Consider the following 21,652-nt stretch of genomic DNA (forward strand, 5'->3'; position numbering starts at 1 on the left):
AGATAGAACATGAGGAATGTGGCCCGACTCTTCCTCAAACCAACCACATTTGTTGATGAGTACCAGAGAAAGCTGCTTTAAACTGAAACCAGGAGACTGCAGCATGTGGAGACACCTTTGGAATAAAACTTTCACCTGTGACTTGACATAAGCATAGAAGGGACATAGAGTGAGTAATTATTTATCATTTCTGTTTTCTTGTCTGATCTGTTGTGGTGCACTTTGTCAGCGGCTCTGTACGAGTTTGTAAGCTATTTAACCTTCCACGTTACCTGACTTTGTAGTCTTTTAACTCTTATAATAGAAGATGGTAAAATGGCCTCGTTTACAAAGTGAAAACTACTATAAACACAGAGGAAACTGTCACTGTGAAGCTTCTCAAGGTAAAAATTTAAATAAGGGTCTCACCGGGGACTTCCACCTCAGACCTACAGACTTTTCCTGTTTCCACGGTGACCTTTCAAAGAGAAATGAGATGACCTTCATTAAAAACCAAAGACAACATATTAAAGTAGAAAATAAGTAAATAATTAAATAAATATAAAAGGAGCAAACAAGCAGACTGTAAATATTCAGTAGTTACTCAAGACTAGTCATTTTAATTCTAACAAACTCTGTTAAAATAGAAACAATGAAAAATAAATGAAAGTAATAAAAGAAACTCTCACATTATTCATCAAAACTGGGGGGGGGGCTTTGAGAACAAGCTCTCAGAATTGAAAACATTTATTACGAATGAGATATTACTTTATTTGAATGTTTTCTAGCTTTAAATGGCGTCAGTGAGTCACTCAGGCCAAGTGCAGGTCAAGTAGCATGTCTGTCTGTTTCTTTAGACATAAAGGACAGTTATTACCAGCCTCTGGCTTTCAGATTTTATATGAACTTTGACCTCTACCTTCACTTAACTTTGAAGTATATTTTCACTTAACTTAAAAGTGAAGAGTAAAAAGTTAGACACCCCCCCCCCCCCCTCCCTCCAGCAAACAGCAAACGACTTGTGTCTGGATTATCCATCTGCGGTTGACTGTTGGAGGAAATTTAAGACAATATGAAATTTCATCGACCATCTAGATGCCTTGTTTACTGAAGAGCTCTGCACACCGGGAAAATGGGCAAACGGGAGCTTAAGAGTGTGGCTGTCGAAAAAAGGGATAGCGTTGACAAGGCAACGGGAGCTCATTATCTCGTCATCTATGCTGGTCCACGGCGTGCCATTCATGGGTGCCAGAGGAGAGTTTGGAGCAGACAGATGGGGTTGCACCCCGCGTCTCGCACAAAAGACAGTCGAGCAGGAATAACACGTCCACGGAAATGACATGTCGGCGCTGTAATCCTGGATTACCTGTCTACCTTGCTCTCCTTCGCCGTGCATCTGCGTGTCGCACGTTTCACATCAGACAAGATAACAAACAGCGGCTCAGCCTCAACTGCTGTGAGACTGTGTTTGATCTGTATTGTCAAGATACAAAGTGTGTGCAGCAGGAGCCCAACTGTCCCTCCCTCCCTCCCTCCCTCCCTTCACTTGTCCTCTGCTGACCAGTTTTTGTCAGGATGTGTAAAGCTGGGACGGGTGAGACTGAGGCCGTTCTGTAGAAGGGAGGGAGGTGTTGCTCTAGGTCGTGCAGTCAGCACGAGATTACTGCTATATCTGATTTTGTCTGGACCTGTGATCGTTTCTGCTGTACTGAAGGACGCAAACCATCCGCTGTAGTTATCAGTGACGTAAACAATGCGTGTGAAAACAGAGCCCAGATAACAAAAGATGCCACATCGACCGTTTTAGTACCATTTTCTTCACCTGGTCTTATCAGGTCAGGTAAGGTGTGCAGGCTCAGAGTGCACAAGGCCGGAGAGATTTAGAGTGGCAGTCCTGTGGGTGAGGACGGTCCTCTGAGACTGCTTTGGACTGTAGCCACTGGCCAGATTAAGATAAAACGAACTTTATTAATCCCATGGGGGGAAATTTGCATCTTTGCAGCAGCAGCAGGATACAGACGACTGTAGGTGTCCAGCATAGTTAAAAAGAACAAATATTTACACCAGTGTATTTACACGAGGTGTTATATTGTACGCACATATGTCCGTTGGTGTGAGCAGAGTGCCAGGATGGTTTGTTGGGAATAGTGCTGGTGGTACAGTCTGACAGCAGCAGGAAGAAAAGACCTGCTGTAGAGTCTCATGAAGGGGGTGGGAGATGTTCTCCCTTAAGGGTGAAAGCTCGGCTTGGCATCATTCTTCTCTCTCCCACCACCTCCACTGCTTCCAGGAGGCATCCCAGGACACAGCCTACCCCGCTGACCAGTCTATTCAGTCTCACACAGTCATAAACTGTGTCCCCTGCCCTCCAAAAGACCCGAGTCTCCTCAGCAGGTGAAGTCTGCTCTGCTCTTTCTTGTATAGTACACAAATATTGTTCATCCGGTCCAGTTTATTGCTTACATGGGCATTTGTATGATTTTACACTCAGTGTCCGTACCCTGGATGCTCACTGGTGTAGGTGGGTGGTTTTTGGTCCTGTGGAAATCCATCACAGGCTCCTTTGGTTTTTCCACTGTTCATTTGGAGGCAGTTCCACTGGCACCAGCCCACAAAGTCCTCGGTCAGTTTCCTCTACTCCTCATCAGCTCCTTCAGCGATGTAGCCAACAATAGCAGAGTCGTCGAAGAACTTCTGGAGACGTAATGTTGAGTTATGGGTAAAGTCTGCTGTGTAGAGGATAAACAGGAAGGGAGCCCCGTGCTGCAGAGGACTGTGTCGGACACATGGTCTTTCAACCTCCCATAGAGTGGTCTGTTTGTGAGGTGGTCCGGGATCCAGGTGGTGAGGCGGTGATCCACTCCCCTGCAATCCATCTCTCCCCTCAGCAGTGTGGGCTGTATAGAGTTGTGATTCCCACGGTACATCCAGGCTTTTCCAGGTGGGAGAGGGACGTATGGAGAAATTACAGCCATGGGAGTCGAACGCCTGACTCGTGCCTTTGTTCAGTCCCTATCCTCAACGTTTTATTTCTAGAGTGTAACAACTTCTATTCTGAGAGTTTTGGGAGCTGTTTACATTTCTGTCTCTCAGCAGCAAGGCTTTCTTTGCAGGATGTGTTCTGCTGCTGGTGTTTACCGAGGGGTACGTCTTGTGTTTGCAAGAACTGAGTGGGAGAAAGGGATTTAGTGTTTTTCCTGTTCATGATTTGCATGATTTTGGTTGGGAGCACTGTGGCAAGCCTGCAGAATTTTTAGTCGCATTTAGTTGGCACAAATAGTCATACAGCTCAGAGAGCAGGCAGAGATTTGACATCCTGGATTCCTTCAAGAGGGCTTGTTGTGTGCACTGTAAGCAAATGTCAAATCTTTTGACCACTGGCACAAAAAACCTTGCTGCTGTCGAGATGTGTTCTTTAGCCTGAGTTGAGCGATGGTACACTGACAACAACGCTGTGATCACACAAACCATTAATTAAGTGTAATCACAGCGTTATTGTCAGGGCAGGACAATTTCCCATGGATGATTTCCAGTTTCAGTGCCTTGCTCAATGGCTTCTTGTGCAGTTGCTGTTGAGGCAGAGCTGGGAATACAACAAATTTCCTTTTGACTTCAGCAGGTGTTAATTGGGGCAGAGATCTTCAAGAGCTTCCATGAAATTTACCGCATGTGAATCTGATTTAGTGCTGACTCTCTCCTCTCTGTCAACATTTAGGACCCACACCGATGCCAAATGTTGCTCCACTGCTGTTTCTTCGTCAGCTCACGTGACATTTACCTACGACATTTTCCAGCAAAGCTGTCAAAGTTACCGGAATGACCGAGAGAACGAAACAGAAGCATCATATCGACAAAAGCAGGGCACACACAAACATCACACTCTGTTGTGTACACTGTTTGGCCAATAACATCTAAAAGATTCACTAAGGCAAATCAGATATGAATAGACATTCATACGTGGAAAATGATGCGTCACTCACAGTGGGAGAGAGACAATTGCTGTAATTGTGAAGAGGGAGGGTGACAAGATGTAAAAACAATGCCAGTCTCTGTTGTAGTCTCACACACACACACACACACACATTCTGTATATAAAAGCTCGGAGAAATGTATTTGTGCCTTCAGAGGAAAGTATTTGTATCCTTGTGTTTGCATAAATATATGAGTTGAGGTGTTTATAGCAGGGCGACGGGAAAAAGGCGCCTTTCAGTATAATGTTCTCTTTAATAAAGACACAGGTTGGCAGATTGGGAGTGTCAGTGCATGTGGCATAAAGTCTCTTCAGGTGATTTATGAGAGCGCTGCTAGGCTATTACATTATGGGCCCCAGTCCTATTCAGTGAGGGTGATAAGAGCAGCCCACCTCTAGTGAAACACTGCAGGTACAAGCGTTTTGTTTTAGTGGAATATCACTGCTTTTTGATAAAGGAATTAAGCATGAGAAGAATCTAATCATGTTGTCTGTGCTGCAGCTGTAGCTCATCTATTAGGTTAGCGTTTGTGCCTTCGTCCTTCAGAGTTTTCAGAGCGTGTTCAAGGGAAGATGGCTCGGAATTGTTTGCATCTTCATTGAATTTCAAATTGTGAACCTCTCTTTATTGTGTAAACAATATTATGCATCCGTTATACCAGCATGAAGCAACCAAACGAAAAGCAAGTTTTTTAACCTCTTCGTGACTCCTTCAATTTATTCTGGAACAATTCTCACTCGCAACTCACCAACAATTTTTGCTAGACCTTGGAGCCATACTGCAGGAGGAAAGAGGTGGCAGTCTGCACTTTCTTCCCTCTCTGGCTTTGGACCTGGTCTTGTGTGTGCAGAGGAAGAGAGGCAGACACGGCGAGGCCAGAGTTCACGCCGCAGAGCGCCGCAGCCGAAAGGCCAGTTGTCAACCGCCGGCGGAGGGGAAAACAACGGGGCATCAGCCAGAGCGGTTTGGAAAAAGGACGAGTCAGGGTCGCTTTCAATTAGCACAGCGTGTCGTCACTGCAGTGAGCCACGGAGGCCGAGGGGGGTGGGGGTGGGGGGGCAACCATGGGCTTAGGGAAGGAGAAAAGAAAGAGAGCAGGTACAAACCAAAACAGACAGAATTTAAGGCAGATAACAAACTGTTGCTGCACGTCTTTCATCGCAGTATCACAGTATCGATAGGATGAGTGAGATGTTGCATGCTACTGGGTACCACAGTGCATACCTGAGTCTAATTCTGACTGTCATAACCTTTGATTGGGTACAGGTGTTTCCTTATAGCAAATAATCTACTATAGTATTAACAGACTCTGACTCTAGGCATGTTTAAGTTGGTAAATACTACCTTCATAATGAAGAGTTAGGTCTTGTTCTGGTTTTTTTTTTCTAGAATTTCACAGTGAGATTCTATCTCTTTCTGCGTTTTTGTGTTTCCGATCAGTCCTAAACGCATCTAAACGTCCATGGCAAAACATGACAGTTTCTCAATGCGGCATGAATGTGCTGTCTGTGTTGTCCATTGTCCTTTGGGCAACAGATTCCAATAACAGCAGTCCAACAAATCTCCATCTTTAGACGTCTGCTGCGGCAGCAGTGGAGTCAAGCAGAGATGAACTTTGTCAGATATGAAGGACTGACTCAGAACTGCCTCTCAGCAGGATGGAAGAGCAGAATAATTAATGGGTCTAATATTCCACTTCATTCTGACAGCCCCTCAAGAACTCCTTTGTGACAAGAAAGCGTAAAGACCCATCTCACTGTCAAAAATACTGCTAGAGACCAGTCTACTTATGATTCATGACATTAGATAAGAGGACCAAAAAAGCAGGCCCTGTGTTAGCAAAGTGCATCATTGGCAGTCCAGCTCCCATTACTGATGTAATCATTATGTCAAAGTTGTGAGATGGATGTGGACGACAGGCTACGTCGCAGCGTAATAGGATTTCCTCGCAATTTTGCAATTGGGCCAATTGTGAGTCTTCCAGCGGCTTCTCGAAGATAAATCATTTGTTTTCAGGAGTCAAAATCGGCACAGTTATTGCACTAAACATACCAATGCATGCTGGGACTGTTCTCCCCCAAGGTTGGCAAGAGCCAGCAGAGCAGGATATGACTTGCCATGGTCTGCTGGTGCAGAGGGAGGCTGAGACAAATAATGCAGCTCCCTGTTTGGAAGGCATTATCCCCTCAGAAGCGTGAGGCTATTTATGTTGAGTGTGGGTGTGTGTAATGAGTGTGGCCATACCAATGTGCCAATTAGTCTAGTACTCAGAAACTCATACATGCATGCCTGCCTCTCCACTTGTTGGGCATGAAGACGTGATTTGGACAGAAAAAATTGCAGCAGTGATGTTGATGCAGGCCTCGAATGATTTGGGTTTTTCATCCCAATGCCAGTTTTGATAAAGTATTCAGTGTTTTCCAATAATTCTGATATCAGGATGGAAATGCTTCAACACACTTTTTGACCATGAGACACTTACACTGTTAATTGAAACCAAGGATAATTGAAATTAAGTACAACAAACAGACTGCCTGATCGATTGTGAAATAAATACATCCTCACACAAAAACGCATCACATTCATCATTTTGGAGGTTGTTTCAATAACGCTAAATAGCCAGTAATTGATTTTTAAGTATCAGCTCGATAATATGGGAAAACGAAATTTAGTCTTAACTGAGTTAGAGAAATAATCGGCGTCTCAAACAACATTTAAAGCTGAAGACGAAACACACTGAGTGGAAGACTCTACGCTGATGAATGTGCAGATTCATTTAGCAGCTTTAACTTTAGAAGTCCCTCTAAAACCCCTCAGACTGTGTGCCGCAGCTTTGATGTGTGTTTTATTAGTTTTATCTCCAAAGGACAGTGGGCAGATTAAGAGGAACTTAGTCTCCACACACCTCTGCACCTTTTTTAGAAAATGTCTGTGTTCACCAGCACTATCATTACACACATTACACGAAAACTGGAGAGTAGTGGGCCTTATCATGTCATGTTTTCCAGATAGCAGTAGCTAACAAGACACCAATGTGCGAATGAGAACGGAAAATTGTCTCAAATGAAAACAGCAAATAACACCAGTGTCTTCTTCAGTTAGCAGTGTGTCAGCGCAGTCGAGTTGTTTTCTTTTGCCATACACAGGTGCATTGTGGAGAGAGGCCTGCAGAGAATTGAGCAATTTATTAGACATTTTTAAAGTAATAGGTAGTCGGTTGGACTTTGATTGAATTCTTGTTTATTACACAGACTCCGGCTATTCTTTCCTGAATTGTACACCCATCTCAGAGGAGAAACATGCTTTCCTAATCTGAAAAGTTCTTTTTTTTTTTAAACTGCCCCTGTGGATATTTTTCCACCGACCAGGCTCCTCTCCCCTCGCACTTGTCAGGCCCCCAGTCTATTACATTCCCCTCCTTTTCTAAAAGAGGGCAATTAATCTAATTAGTAATCAATCAGCCGTTGGGCCTCCCGCCTCCTCCGTGCTAATGGGGGATATGACAGGCCTGGACCTTGCATTATTAATACCTCCATTCCTGGAGCCCAGGGCCCCCCTGACGCCCGCAGCCAGGGGCCATTGATCACTACCACAACCCAGTGAGCACGGCAAGCCCTACAGGGAAATATCTGGAGTAGTGGGAGTGGAGGTGGGTGTGTGGTGAGTCAGTCTGTGTGGGATGAATCTGTTTAGGGCGATACAGGGTAATTTTAGTAAGGGAAGGATTTTGCCAACTTTGCTCAGGGGAGGTTGAAAGGATGCGAAAATCCTAAAAGTGAGATGTTGGCTTGGTGGAGCATGGGGAGCGCAGGGAGGCTCCTGGTGTATTTTTGAAGGAGGTGAGGGATTGTATGAGTGGTGTTAATGGGAATGTTGTGCTCTGAAAAGCTCATTTGGTTAATGGGGCTCACCTCAAAACTATTATGGCAAGATAAGGGGGCCTCTCTGCGGGACTATTTCTAGAAAATGAGATTAGAAATTATAGGACGCCACTAATGCCGGGGCACAACGATCGCAGTGTGACAATGAAACAATCAGGGCAACATTATCCTTCATCTCCCATGCGTTATATGAGCACCCAGTGTAATAGCCCTAACAGCTGAAGTTACAGAGCCTGATAACAATCCCACCAGCTGATCCCATTCGCTAAAATCGATATTGGAACCTACTCTGTTCATGCTGGAAGAAAAAAAAAAACCAAACAGCTGAACAAAACAACAAAAGCTCTTTGTTCATTGGTCGCTGTCACCTTCCACATCCGACAGACAGACACAGGGCCGTCCTGTGTCCTCTTTAACTGCATCTCCTGACCCTGATTTCTCTAACCTCTGTGCCAGCTGCTGTTAATCATGTTGGTTATCCAGTCTACATGTTGTTTTTGAGGACACTCTCTTAAGACTTTGGTGGCCAGGACTTGGCAGTAATTCAGTACAAACCTTCAGTGGACATCATCGTAACATGATCACATTATGTCCAAATTCATTGTTTTGTTTGTGTGAAGAGTTTTGTCACATGCTCATTTCCATTATACCTCACATTCCAGATGTTCAGATGATTTTCCACTGTGAGGAATTGGTGCACAGTGAATCTCCGTTACCTTGACCGAAGAGCTCCTGGAGTAATCGGTTATCAGTCCTTTCAGATGTGTTACAGGAGTATTAACGCTGTTCTCGAGGCCCAGCACCTTACTGAAACACTTCATGTCGCTTTTCTTTAAGTTGTCACCCGTCTGTACGTCTGTACTGAAAAAAGAAAAAGTTTCAGTGAACCTTGTGATATTGATTTCAACCTTATCTCCCAGCTCTATTGATGGTGATGATTTTTGACAAGAGAAACAGCTGTGGCCTGTCCACGATGTGAAGCGTGGGAAGGTGGAAGTGAGCGGTCAGAGGTGGTGTGTAATGGAGCTTAGTAATCTTTAAATGCAGTTTCAGAGGTGATATCATGATCTTTTCTCCACCAGGCCATTTCCCATTACTAAGACCTGGTGTCATTTGGCACAGTGGCCATAACATTTCCACTAACCAGCCGCACTCTCTGACTGAATCACCCCACCCCTTCGTCTTTACACCACACAGGTTAAGTCACTATAAGCCGGCGTGCCAAAGCTCTCTCAGCGCTCTGCTTAATTTGCAGAAGGCTGGGGTTGTTAAGTATTTACAGGCCTTCAGTGGCTTTCTGAAGCAACGATGGGAGTCAGCGGTGATGTTGAGCTCACAGCAGCTGCAGTCAGCTGCCTCATTCAGGAGGGATTGGTAGAGCAATGCAGCTTATCTGCTGCGCTTTGCGACTGAGTCAGTGAGCTGGACATGCTTTATCCATGGCTAAGGATGTGAGGAATCGCTTTGCGGTCACGACCTCCACCCCCCTCTTCATTTAAGTGCCATGTGGGTGTAGGTGTGTAGAGTGTGGGTTAAAGACCGTGTCTGTTAAATAGGAGGTAAGCTTGGTTACAGGAAATCCACAGACCAGTCGCCATTAGTCACCATGTGTCAGCCTGCGTGTGTGTGTGTGTGTGTGTGTGTGTGTGTGTTTGGGAGTTGATAAACTCTCAGGAACGAATTTACAGGACGTTCATCTGTCATGAATTCTCTTCAGTGTAATTGTGGTGTTTCTGTGGGGAGGTTGGGTAAAGGATGACGGTACAGTTGTTGAGGTGAACTAACAACAGAGCGGTGCTGGTTTCAGCCCCGGCTGTGCCCCGTGAATGAGTCTCCCGAGAGCAGAGGGAAGCTTCGGGCGAACAGAGGAAGTTTCAAAGTTCTGAAAAGTCCAGAGAAGGGGTGAAAAAGCTCCCGGCAAACATGATGATGGATAAAGCTCCTGAGAAGCGTGTGAGAAAATACTGTTTCATGTGTGAAGGTGGCTGAACATGAAGCTGTAGATTAAAACAGGTCAGAAATAACGTGACAGCAGGTCAGTTGGTTCACATGTAATTACTTTATTACTTTATTGATCCCTCAACCTGGGGAAATTTACTCTCTGCGTTTTACCCACACCAAGTGAACATGCTCAGGGGCACCACAGCCATGGTCGCAGATGCGGGGGGCGGGGGGCACGCCTCCTTCATCACCACCCATATCCGTTATGCTTGGTCGAGGAATCAAACTGGCAACCCTCCGATCTCCGGGCGGTCCTAATGCTATTCTACCACGCGGGTTTTCTCTTTAGTTGAGCACTGCTTTGCACTGCAGCAGACATCTTGAGGTGTATCAGTTCTGCTACTGCGCACAGTATTTCCTCCATATTGTCTTATTGTTATGAAAACAAGTTTTGGATGCCTACTCAGTTTACCATAAAGCGTAGGCATGTTAAACCACATGGTGCATTTGTCGACTGTAAGATAGCTGACACTTGGTACATAGACACAAGGAGTGTGGGAGGAGGTTTGGATGTGGGAACTGAATAATCATGAACTCATGGATTGTTTATATTGGCTGTTAGTATATATACTTTGATATCATGTGCACTTATTGTTTTTAATCATACAAAGGAGGAAAAATAGGAAAACAGAATAAAAATCAGTCTTTTCACACATCATGTTGTCGTCTCCCAGAAACATAAAGCCCCTTAGCCCTTTTCTTATCATCGCCATGTTGTGCCTGAAACCCAGCACATCTGGCTCTATTTATGTGCTCTCTGCTTGTGTTAGCTGTGATGTTATGACAGCAGAGTGACTGAGGAGATTACACTAAGAGGACACAGAGCCCCTCTCCGTGGGGGCTCTGTAGGTCAGCGGCCCCATTTAAGCAAAAACGACAAACCCCTGAGGTTTTTTTTCAGCCGTGTGTTTTGCAGTGCAGCTGCTCCTCTTGTGTTGTCCATTCTCATGTTTTCTTTTTTCTGTTTTCTCTCACAGGAAGTTTGTTGAAGACTGAACATTCTCAGAGGGAGAACCTCAAAGGGGGTCTCAGGCCCTAACGCCCCTTCCAGCCACCCCGTCTTCAGAATATCCCGTCTCCTACACCTCCTTTGCTGAGGTCATTTCCTAAGAGAAGCGGGAGGAGCTAAAGATTGGTGGATTGAAAGAGCGTTGAACGTGACAAACCCTGTCTGTAAGTTCAGCTGTTTCCTGTTTTTGTTTTTTTTGTTTGATTTTGTGTTGTACACGGCCAGTTTCAGTTTTAAACTTCCTTATTTGTGTGTTTGCTTTTTTTTGTGCTTTCCTTGTGGTTTTGGGAAAAGCAAAAACACTCAATCTGGGATCAAAATACTTTCTGGTGCTTCTGCTATTTGTTCATGACAAAGACAATCAATGCAACTGCAGTGATGTTCCATGTATTCCCTCAGGAAAAAAAAATACAAACAACAAAAAAACAAAAAAAAACAAAACAATAATGACAGCAAGTCCAACACAAGCGGAGTTCAAGCAGATTCAAATTCACATTTTTATCCCTGTGCCAAATTCTGATTGGTGTACAGAAATACGTGAGCTCTGTCCAGCTGATCACCGCCCATTTCAAACCAGTGAGAAGAGCTTTGGCCAGAAACACAGCTGCAGAAATCTCTTCATAAAAAAACAAAACAAATTTGTTCCAAGTTTGGAAAATACTTTCATGTCAGACTTCATCAGTCAGGAAGAGATAATAAGTTTTTAGAACCTCCAAGAAGCAGAATAATATTTAATAAGCTCTGGATCTTTTTTTTTTTTTTTAACTCACTTTATAATATTATATTTCATATTGATGCCAGCTTGTCTGTGTTGCACAACTGTAAACTGTACAAAATGAATCCCTGGCTTTTTTTTTCCTACTCTGATTTCTTGTGTTTCATGTTACCATACTACAGAATGTTCACCAATCCTCTCAGTGTGGGTTTGTAGTGCTGTTCTGTGTTTTACACACACACACACACACACACACACACACACACTCAGTCGTAGAAATTCCACGCAATGCAGTGAGTCATTAAGATGAATGTTGGAAATAATGACATATTTGTCTACTATAATTTCAAGTTCACACCCTGTGAGGCTCAGATGGTTCGCGGTAATGGAGAGAAAACCGTCTGCCAGTTAATGGCTTTCCCCCGTCACACTCATACCTGATTGTTTAAGCCATGATTTTGAAGTGTTTTTTTCCAAAGTGGCGAAAAGACTCTTGAGAGCTTTCAGTCACAGCTCTGCCTCACACACCCAGGTAGACAAATAAACAGGGGTTTTGTCCCCATGAGCTCTTATTTGCAGCAGTTTAATAGCAGGAATGCTCATGTCGGACTATCTCTCTATTCACGCCACTTTCAAAGCGCCACTATTGTGCCGTGATCCCTCTTTTGGCTGGCCGTGCATACGTGCGACGTGGGGCCATTGTGGAGCATTGTGCGTCAGTTAAAGTGAATAGAAGCCCACCGCGTTTTCATCGCTCTCTGCTGACAGCAGGGGAACAATACACAATGGTTTGGTTAGAAGGTTGAATATATAGGAACGAGGTTGTGAACCGGATCGCTGGCATCACGGTGGCACGAGGGCCCCGGTTCGGATAGCCATTTTCTGCTTGTCATTATTGATGACACAAAGACGTATCAAAGGGGGTGAAATGGGACAGAACGGTAGTCAATGCGGGTGCACAGGCGTGAAACATGATCAGACTGCTGAGTTGAATAGAGGTATTATTGTGCCAAAAAACGGGGGAGAGAGAAATGGAGGCAGACAGAGACTGAGTGGCATTGCTTTCATATCTTGTCACCCACTCACTTGACAATGCAGGCAGTGTGTGTCCTTCCCACTATAAATGAATCTTAGTTTGATGCATAGTTTGGATGTATGTACATTTGTTCATGGCCCACATTCTTTACAGGGAGAAAAAAAAAACAAAAAACGAAAAGATCTTTGTGTTCCAAACCAAAGCATCAGAAAGCTCCTGGCAAATCCTGCCCTACGTCTCAATTAGCACGACTTTACAAGCCAGTTAAACTCTCAAACCTGCATGTAATTAAAAGCCACTTATGCCTTAATATTTAGCTAATTTTGGCTATTATTATTTTTCTCTCTTTTTTTTTCTTTAGTAACACATTAACCCTGTTCCTCGCCCCACCACCTCTCTGCAGGAGCCTAGTTTTAGCACCTGTCTGTTCAGCTACCAAATTAAGGAAACATTCTGCCGAATCAGTGCCACACTGAGAATGCAGCTGTCTCAGTTTGTTTCGGGGCATTTTTGAGATTAATTTTATATCAACATTTTTGGCACGTCTGTTTAAGATTTGAACCCAGGGCGTTGCAGGTATGTGGTTTGTACCTGAGCCAGCTGAGTCACCAGGAGGGTCCCCTGTGTGTATTTCTTGTCTTTGCCCTCTGATAAACTCCAGTTGACCTCTCTCGCTGCTCGGCCCCGGGACTGCAGTCTTTGTCAGTGCCCTTATTTTCTCCTCCTTTCCTTTTCTTCCTCATGTTCTTCCCTGAGTCGTGCTCTTGCTCAATGTTAAATGAGGGCAAGGCCACACTTGGATGTGCTGTGACAAATTGGCACAGAGGAGGCAGATGGTGATGGGGAGGAGACTGGTTGTCATGCCATTTGCTGCAGCGACATGAATTGATCTCTGCGCCGCAGAGCAACCACACATGCTCCACTTGTGTAATCCTGACTTTGGTTACCCCATACACTCACACGCTCACACACCCCAGCGAACTCTGACACACATGCCACCCTACATCAGCCTTCCGTCCCCATTAGTATCAATGATGTGTGCAGCGGAGGCGCTCGCTAACTGTCAGAGGCTCTCTGCTTGGCTCCGCTCGGAGAGGCGAAGGGATGCTGAGGGATTTTGACAGAGAGACAGAGCTCAGACTAATGGTAGGCTGGTGGGACTCTGGGAGCAGTAACATACAGCCTACTATACAGACACATACGGTCACTGATGTACTGTACATGTCAGCAGGCTGTTCTATTTACAGAGCTGCTGTCTTAACAGTGTTTACCCATGAGGCTTTGGTACAGCTTGACTAAAATCCCCATGGGTATTTTTCATTGCAACATGACGTCTGGTAAGATCATAGTTTGTCTGACAGGACTGGTATTGCTCATTAGGCTGCGTCCCAGGGATGAGAAAATGTTCCCCGATTGGGTTTTTTTTTTTTTTTTTTTTTTACAGCTGCGCTGGGCAGGGATTTTAAAAATACACCCGTCTTAGCTTAAATAATGTGGGGCTGCAACAGGGAGCAACAGGGGTGGGTACTGATTAGGTTTTATTGAAACCACTTCCATTATCGATTCTGCTTATTGGTCCAATTCTTTATTGATCCCCTTAGCAATTCTTGCTAATGTTGGATCTTTTGACCCTTTGGCAGAAAGCGCCACAGGTCTGGTAGATAAATGGGTGCTTTCTGAAAATAGCGTGAGTTCAGCTTAGATTAAAACAGGAAAACAAGACGGTTTCCCAGTTTACAGCAGCTCAAGAACAGAACCAGAACCTATGATGAGCTGCAATGCATTGAACTGCATGTCCTGGATTTAAAATCAGCTAATATCTAATTTAACTTAATTAAAATACTCAGTATTGGATAATAGTTCGTTCCACCAAAAATGTTCAATAAAATAAAAAAGGTCAGCGTCTCTAAAACTCTTTCCTCATAGCAAATGCAAAGATTAATGGATAAGCAAATTGGAAACATCCTCGTGCCTTATTCACCATCTACCACTAAAATCTGCAGCGTTTCACAGTTCTCAGTAACAGTGGTGAAACCTTGTCTCACATTTGACTCTCAGTGTAACGTGTTTGGCCAGTATGAAGCAGCTCCTGTTGTTTTCCAAAGTGGAGGAGTATCTGACATATAAGCTGTCACTTATATACCTAACGAGCTCGGTAATTAGCTGGCATTGGTAAGAGGCAGACACGAATTGTGCTTTAACATCTGAGTTGTGCTTTACGCTTTATTCCCCACAACTCTAATAACGGCAGTGTAAGCCAAGCTTGTAAGGTTTCGTCCAAAACATTTGGAAGTATGTCTCATTGACTGTTGGCTGCTTCAGTTAAGCGCCACAGATGCTGGCACATATAAAATCAACATCCAACCAAGTGTTTCAAGTTACTGCATCAGTCTTGAGTAATTGGTACGTTTTTTGAATATTGAGCCATAAAAGCTTCTGTTTGTTGCTTAACAGATAACAGGAGTGAACATCACTAACTGTTTTTATAGTGTAAAAAAGGAGAAAACCAATCTTTTAGTGACTTTACGGCTCCAAATTGAGTTAACAATTAAAAAATACTACAGGTTTTCAAATGAAGGGGGTTTGTTAATGGATGAGATTCTCTTTTCATTAAAAACCAGACTTCGGTCTGTGGGTGGGAGGATGGGATAATGACTGGCTTTAGGTCTGCTCACGTGGAACGTGACAGAATAACTTTCCCACGGTTGCTTAATATTCCGAGAAACTGCGAGCCATAAGCGGGGCATATCGATCAGCAGATGTGATGTATTCCCTGCTTTTCCAACAGGCATCTGCAGAGTCATCTGAGTGGGCGTTGTGATGCTCCCTCAGCACCTCAGGCCGCCAGAGGAAACATAAAAGGTACATAAAGAAAACCGAGAGAAACACACGAGCAAAGTTCTCAAATGGTTTCAGGATTTTTCTCTCAAGCAGTGAAAAGAATAATTTTATTGATCACCATTTGAGCTGGTATCCAACAGTGGTCTGATGAGCTTTATAACTACAGAGAGAAGCATATCGACTCTGCTCTGAAACATGCCTCTCAGACGAATATTTGGACTTCAAAGAAACTTTTTGCTGACTTTCATGTTTATCAAGGCCTAATTATCCTCACGTGGGAAAGCTGAAATGATGCAACTTCTCGGGGCGAGTTAAACTAGCCGGCTTTGCAAGAAAAAATTGTACAAACCTCACACAGCATGCAATGTTCCACACGCTATTAGATACTCGGAGATGCTGGACAGGAGCCAGTTTCTTACTAGAAAACACAAAATCCAATTGCGTGTCCATGCTCGAGCACAGACAGCAAACTGTGAGGAGAAAAACAGTCCTCTGTTTGTGATAACAACTCTTTCACTGTCAGCACAAACAATCTGCAGACCTCACTCCCCATAACCAGGACCAGTGTTCACATTTGCCATATTCATAGAGAGACGAAAGCTCCCGGAACGTGGAGTGCAAAGGCAAATCTGCAGCTGAGTTTAAATAAATCATCTCCCTGTAATGGGGAAAGAAATCCCTCTTAAAGGGCATAACTGCTTCTACGATGTCAGCAAACATGGCTGCAGCCCGACTGCACACCACTCTGCCTAAACGTGTGTCAGGAGCAAGACTCAGGTGCTGCGGATGTGTGTTTTACTTTAACCTCAGTCCTCTTATCCCGCAGCAGTTTCATCCCTGTGCTCGGGTCTGAAACATTCAGTAAGTTTGGATAATGAGGGTGGGATCATTTAAAGTTGAGGTGAAAGTCAGGAAGCCCTCCAAAGCCTGACTCGCGGCTGTTTATAATTACAATTCAAATGAGCAGAGGGTCAACAGTTTAATATATCTTCGTCTTAAACAACACATTAAGGTCACAAAACAGCGAATCTTATTTTCGAGTTGGTCTGCACTTGGGCTTAATTTATGGTAATGTTCTATGCTATTGAATAATATTTACTTTGAGGGCAAAACCAAATTAATTCAATTACACTAAAGTTCATATATTTGCCCATTAAAGTTCTGTAGCTCTCACCCTTCAGATAACTCCTGTGCACATTAAAATTGATCTATCTGGACAACTGGCTGGGATCCAAAGGAGCTGGTAGAGATGGAATAGGATCTCTGTTTTTAGCTTTTGGCTGTTTGCACTTGTCTGCTTGACACCGTCTCGCTGCACGTGCTCTGCCAAAGTGAAATAGTGATTTTTCTTCTTCTTTTTTGTGCCGTAACGGGTGGACTTGGACATTCTTCCTAATGTAAAAGCCGTGGCTGAAGGTCATTTGTTTCCTCTGTGAAATAAACCAGATGCCTGAACACACAGGCCACGAGTATAATTACTATTTTTTTTCCCCCCTAGGTTTGTCTACAACAGGGTTTATCCAAAAACTATTTGAGTGCAACAGAAGGGGACAATCTGTTGAATGATAGACATCAGGGTTTGAGTCCTCTAAATGTACTCTATCCAAACGGAGAGTGGAAATTGTATTGTGGACAGTGTCGGGAAGCAGCCAGCTCAAACAGATCAAAAAGCCACACAGTTATGAACTGAGCTTCGATGTGTTATTTTTTTTCTGGCTGCAGCCAAAAGCCTTGGAGGCGAGAGGCTCAAGCAAGCCTCAAAGCTTTGTGTTTTTTTAATGACAGAATGTGCTCCGTCATTGAGAAGACTGATTAAAAACCCTTTGTGTCATGGTCCGGGCGGCAGTAGCATATGGCCGAAGGGCTTAAGCACACAGAGAAGACATCTGCAGCACCAAATCACTGAGACAGAAGCAAGGAAATGAAATCGCGGAGATTAAAGCGAATCTGCCTCATCCCTCTTCTGGAGAAATGGCTCATTTGTGAATACCAGTAGATTTGAGTTTTTAATTGTGACACAGTGAAACGCCATTTTTAAAGCTGAATGATAGTTTAGTTTAACAGGCTTTTAAATTGAGTTATTTGGCGAATGTGAATGTCTGAATGAAACATTCGATGCAGTAACGCATAAGCAAGGAAATAAGGACATAATATTAAGTGTAAATACGCCAACATGAGATAATGTTTAGATGATGCTGGTAAATGAGAAATATACTCACACACACACACACACATATATATGTTTACAGTGTCCTTTTTTCTTAGTGCCTCTCAGTTTCCTTTTTTTTTACTGAATATGGATCTGTTGTGCAATTCGAATTCGACAGTGGAGAGGAAAAACTCCCCTTTAACAGGAAGAAACATCAGGCCGGACTCCGGGTGGGCGCCCGTCAGACTCGAGCGGTTCGGTTGATAAGAGAGAGACCAGGAACAGCTGTACACTGCAAGCACTGTCAGACTGGTTGCTATAATGATACCAATGATAGTGATACTATTATTATTAAGAGTTATTTACCTTTCCCGTTGTTATTCTGCCTCTTCAGTCTTTGCAGACTTACCTGAAAGCTTGTGTTTCCTTCTCGGTTCGGCTTTTGAGTTTTTGTGTGCTTTCATCTTTCTAGATTTTACAGCTCCCCCGAGCAGTCGCATCGCTGTTCTGTTTGGAGGCAAGTGACGGTGTCAGTTATTGAAAGAGGGTAATTTTTTATAGCTCTCGTACAGGTTCATCAGTACGCTGCACATCGTCTTGAATTGAAGAACAACATGGCACCTGCTCCACAGAGGCTTGTACATAATGAAAAATATGCAGCGATTGAGCATCAAGGTCATTGTGGCGGTGGATTTCTCAAGTGGGCTGAAAAGTCATCTGCGGAGTGCGCAAATAAGGCCAGGTGGCTGATGAACTCCAGAATAGTTTGACAAACCCTATCACCAGTGACAAATTAAAGTGTCAGCGGCCGCCCTACGTGGCATCACATTTCCTGTGTTGTTCTGTGATAAGCCCCGCCGCCGATATGAGCCAGCAGCACACGGCTGTCTGCAGAGCAGTTTGAGAGGGCCACGAGGACGGAGGTACAGTAACAGGAGATCCGGGCAGATGCTCGTCTCTGAGTATTGATTGGGCCAGACGTCCAGACGACTGTTACAGCCCCTGACGCAGGCTGAGCCTGCGGCTACCTCTTCGTTCATCCTCTGTGTGGCCGAAAGGAAGTGTTTTGAAAATTTGACATGACATACTGTCAAATAGCGCCAGCGGATGAAGGAATTTGTTTGCTGGGTACATGCATCCTTTTGCGATCATGCATTTAAAGATACCAGGCTCCATTGTGCCAGTCAGAGGAACAGGCAGCTTAAAAACACATTTTCACACAGTGCTTTTGTTGCACTGCACGTGTCCTTGTTTTTTTCCCTGTTGTGGCTTTGTGTCACAAACCTCCTGGCAGCCACAGCCACTCTGGAGAACTGTACATAAATAATGGCTAACTGCATAAGAACTTGGCCAAGAGGCTGTAGGGAGTGTTGTGGGGTGGATGTCATTTCAGCTACGGTTGTTATAAAGTACGACAGTAGGATTTATGATTTCGGAGACATAGGAAAGTGCTGTGTTGTTGGCCATCGTCTCAAAACACACAGCTTGATGACTTTTAGATCATTTAATTTAATTAACTCTTTTAACATGCAGCCAGTGTCATGCATCAGGAATTCTGATATGGAACAATTTCAAATTATATGACCAGCCAAATAACGAAATACAACACAACGTTCAATGATAGTGCTTACAAAATTGCAAAAAGCAGTTTATGCTAAACTTTACAAAAGACAGCAGCGGTATCGCTGCGCCAAAATAATTTCATGCAAAGGTGCCTCACTAACATGGCTGAACGTTTGCTGTAGCATGTAAGGATATGGACTTTTTGATAGTCTCTTGTTGTCGTGTTGCACCAGAAACATTTGGAAAAAGGTGAACTGATACAGGGCAAGATGGGAAATACTTCTATTGCCTTTGTTTTTTGTTTTTTAAACCAAAGAAAATGTGACCAAATACATCATCATCTATGACAAATTGCTGTTTATGGCTCCCTAAATCTGCCGAAAACAAAGTTGTTTTTGCTGTCATCACATTTTGTTTTCTTTTCTCACTTGCTGATGACAATCGGGAACTAGAATAGATACGAATAAACAAAAATCTGAATTAATTAATCCTACAGGATTCAGCTCTGTACACAGGAGATAGATAAATGAGATGGTCCATATATATAAATGTAAAACTCAGATGCATGATTTGCGATTTCCCAGTTACAAACACTACATATATGAACTCCGAGAGCAATCGAGACTGTCAAGCCAAGCCGATAATACATCCAGCTGTTGCATGAGAAGTGAAGACCTTTCACTATCACTGTCAGAGCTGGACGTGTCATCTAAAATGCCTCTAAGTACACGAGCATCCCGACAGAAGCACACTCTCTCACTCTTTTACGCAGACACATTCAGCCTCTTGTCAAGGCGGCCACAAGAGTAATGGCCTCAGGTCTCCTCCTGAACATAGACTAATGAGAATCTCAAATCTGACAAACACAGTGCATTTATCACGCACTCAGACTTAATGACACCACCACCCAGGCTCGACAGCAGGCTCACGCCAGTGTCTGGCCCCATTATAGATGGCCCCGTTTGTCCCCCTCACTTTCCTATTATTATAGCTACTTGGTCATAGTTTCTAGAAGGATGAAGAGAGAGGAGAGAAGGGAGAGGAGGAGGTGGGGAAGAATGGAATCAGGCTCAGTGGTACATGCTGGTGTAGAGAGTCTTTGTTTTTCTTCTGTCTTATTTCTTCCTGTCCATCTTTTTCCCTCCCAGCCCTCCCAGTGTGAATTGGTCTATTCTCAACTTCTTTTACTCTCTTTGCGCCTGCCTCACTCACGTCTCCTGCAACCGAAAATGCAGATGAGTGGAATGCTTCAGCTGAGGAATGAGAAGAGAGTCGACAGATGAATACTACATGCGCTGCTTTGATCTACCACTATGAAGTGTTGTTTTTTATTTGTGGGGTGACTTGGAGCTTTGCACAAGGACTCTCAACTCGAGAAACTTTAAAGAAGTGTCTGTCAAAGAAACATGGATTTCAAACGATTAGACACGTGGCAATGGATATTAAGCAGCTTAACGCTCATATTCAGTCGTTCAGAGGGAAATGGTGACTGTTTGAGGCAAGATTCTTATATTAACAAAGCTCTAGTGTAAATCTTAAATCTCAAACTAAAACTGTAAGAAGGACTACTGCTCAGTTCTGTAGTTACATGTGTCAAGGTGGAAGTAGTGACATCCTAAATACAATGCCTGTATAATCCTCAGTGTCCGTTGCCATGATCTTTATGTTGGGAGGAAGGAAGGATGATTTGAGTCCTAATTAGACGGTCTTGTAAGCAGGCCCTGTCGCTTCTAATGACTGCTGGGGATTTAGACAGAGATAAGAGCTTATCCTCCTTAAGTGCTGGAAAGGCTACATTATCTAAACCGAATTCCGGGCTGTGCTTTAACACGCAGCTCAGACACACTAGACACATGCAGAAACACAAGCAGCCAGTGCTCAGACTTAAAGCAAAACTTCAGTGCTCCTGAAACAGTAAAAAACAATGGACAGCAGTGATGCCCGCGATGCTTTCTGGGGGACTCAGTCGGTTCTGGTTCTAACACTCATTTGCTGTGTCAGTGCAGGATTTGGGTTACTTTCCCCAGCTGTGACTCCGACAGCCTCGGGCAGTAGGTGCAGGTTTAAATGTCTGTGAGCAAGGCAGTGAAAGTCCGATCATGTGAAAATGTCATTTCATTTGGACAAACTAAAAAGTTGCGAAATTCGAAGGTAACAGTTTTATCAAAACACGTTTTTCTGTTAAATCATTCAGGTAATTTTAGAGAACATTTACTGTAGACTGCCTGATGTAGCTTCCCTATCGGTGCAGAAATGTTAATCCTATGAAAGGACTCGTCAGCTGGCCTCTCCTATTGATCCTCTCCTGCTAAATACTTTGGAAAGAAACACAGGGAGTGTGAGTGCGAGTGTCTTAGTCGTCAACATGAATTCCACCTCAATCCAATCTGCAAAGGGTCTTTAGATGGATGTTATCTTAAAGTGTGTTGTAGCTTTAAAAAGTTTCATTGTTGGACATATACTATTAGGATTTGTAGCCTAGATGGACTTAGTGTTTAACCCGGCAG

At 43.8% G+C, this 21,652-nt stretch overlaps 1 protein-coding gene across 5 annotated transcripts in view; it reads left to right on the plus strand.

Annotated features, from left to right (window-relative positions):
- Positions 1-21,652, plus strand: part of sema6e (sema domain, transmembrane domain (TM), and cytoplasmic domain, (semaphorin) 6E) — a 137,776-nt gene that overhangs the window by 49,104 nt on the left and 67,020 nt on the right. For 4 of the 5 annotated variants that reach the window (XM_041043988.1, XM_041043984.1, XM_041043986.1 and 1 more), the window contains exon 3: positions 10,810-11,005. The gene's annotated coding sequence lies outside the window, so the exon portion shown is untranslated. Of the gene's footprint in view, positions 1-91; positions 170-10,809; positions 11,006-21,652 lie in introns of those variants that run through there. The other variant, XM_041043985.1, reaches the window with a different exon arrangement.

Source organism: Toxotes jaculatrix, chromosome 8 (assembly GCF_017976425.1).
Source record: "Toxotes jaculatrix isolate fToxJac2 chromosome 8, fToxJac2.pri, whole genome shotgun sequence".
Taxonomy (NCBI): domain Eukaryota; kingdom Metazoa; phylum Chordata; class Actinopteri; family Toxotidae; genus Toxotes; species Toxotes jaculatrix.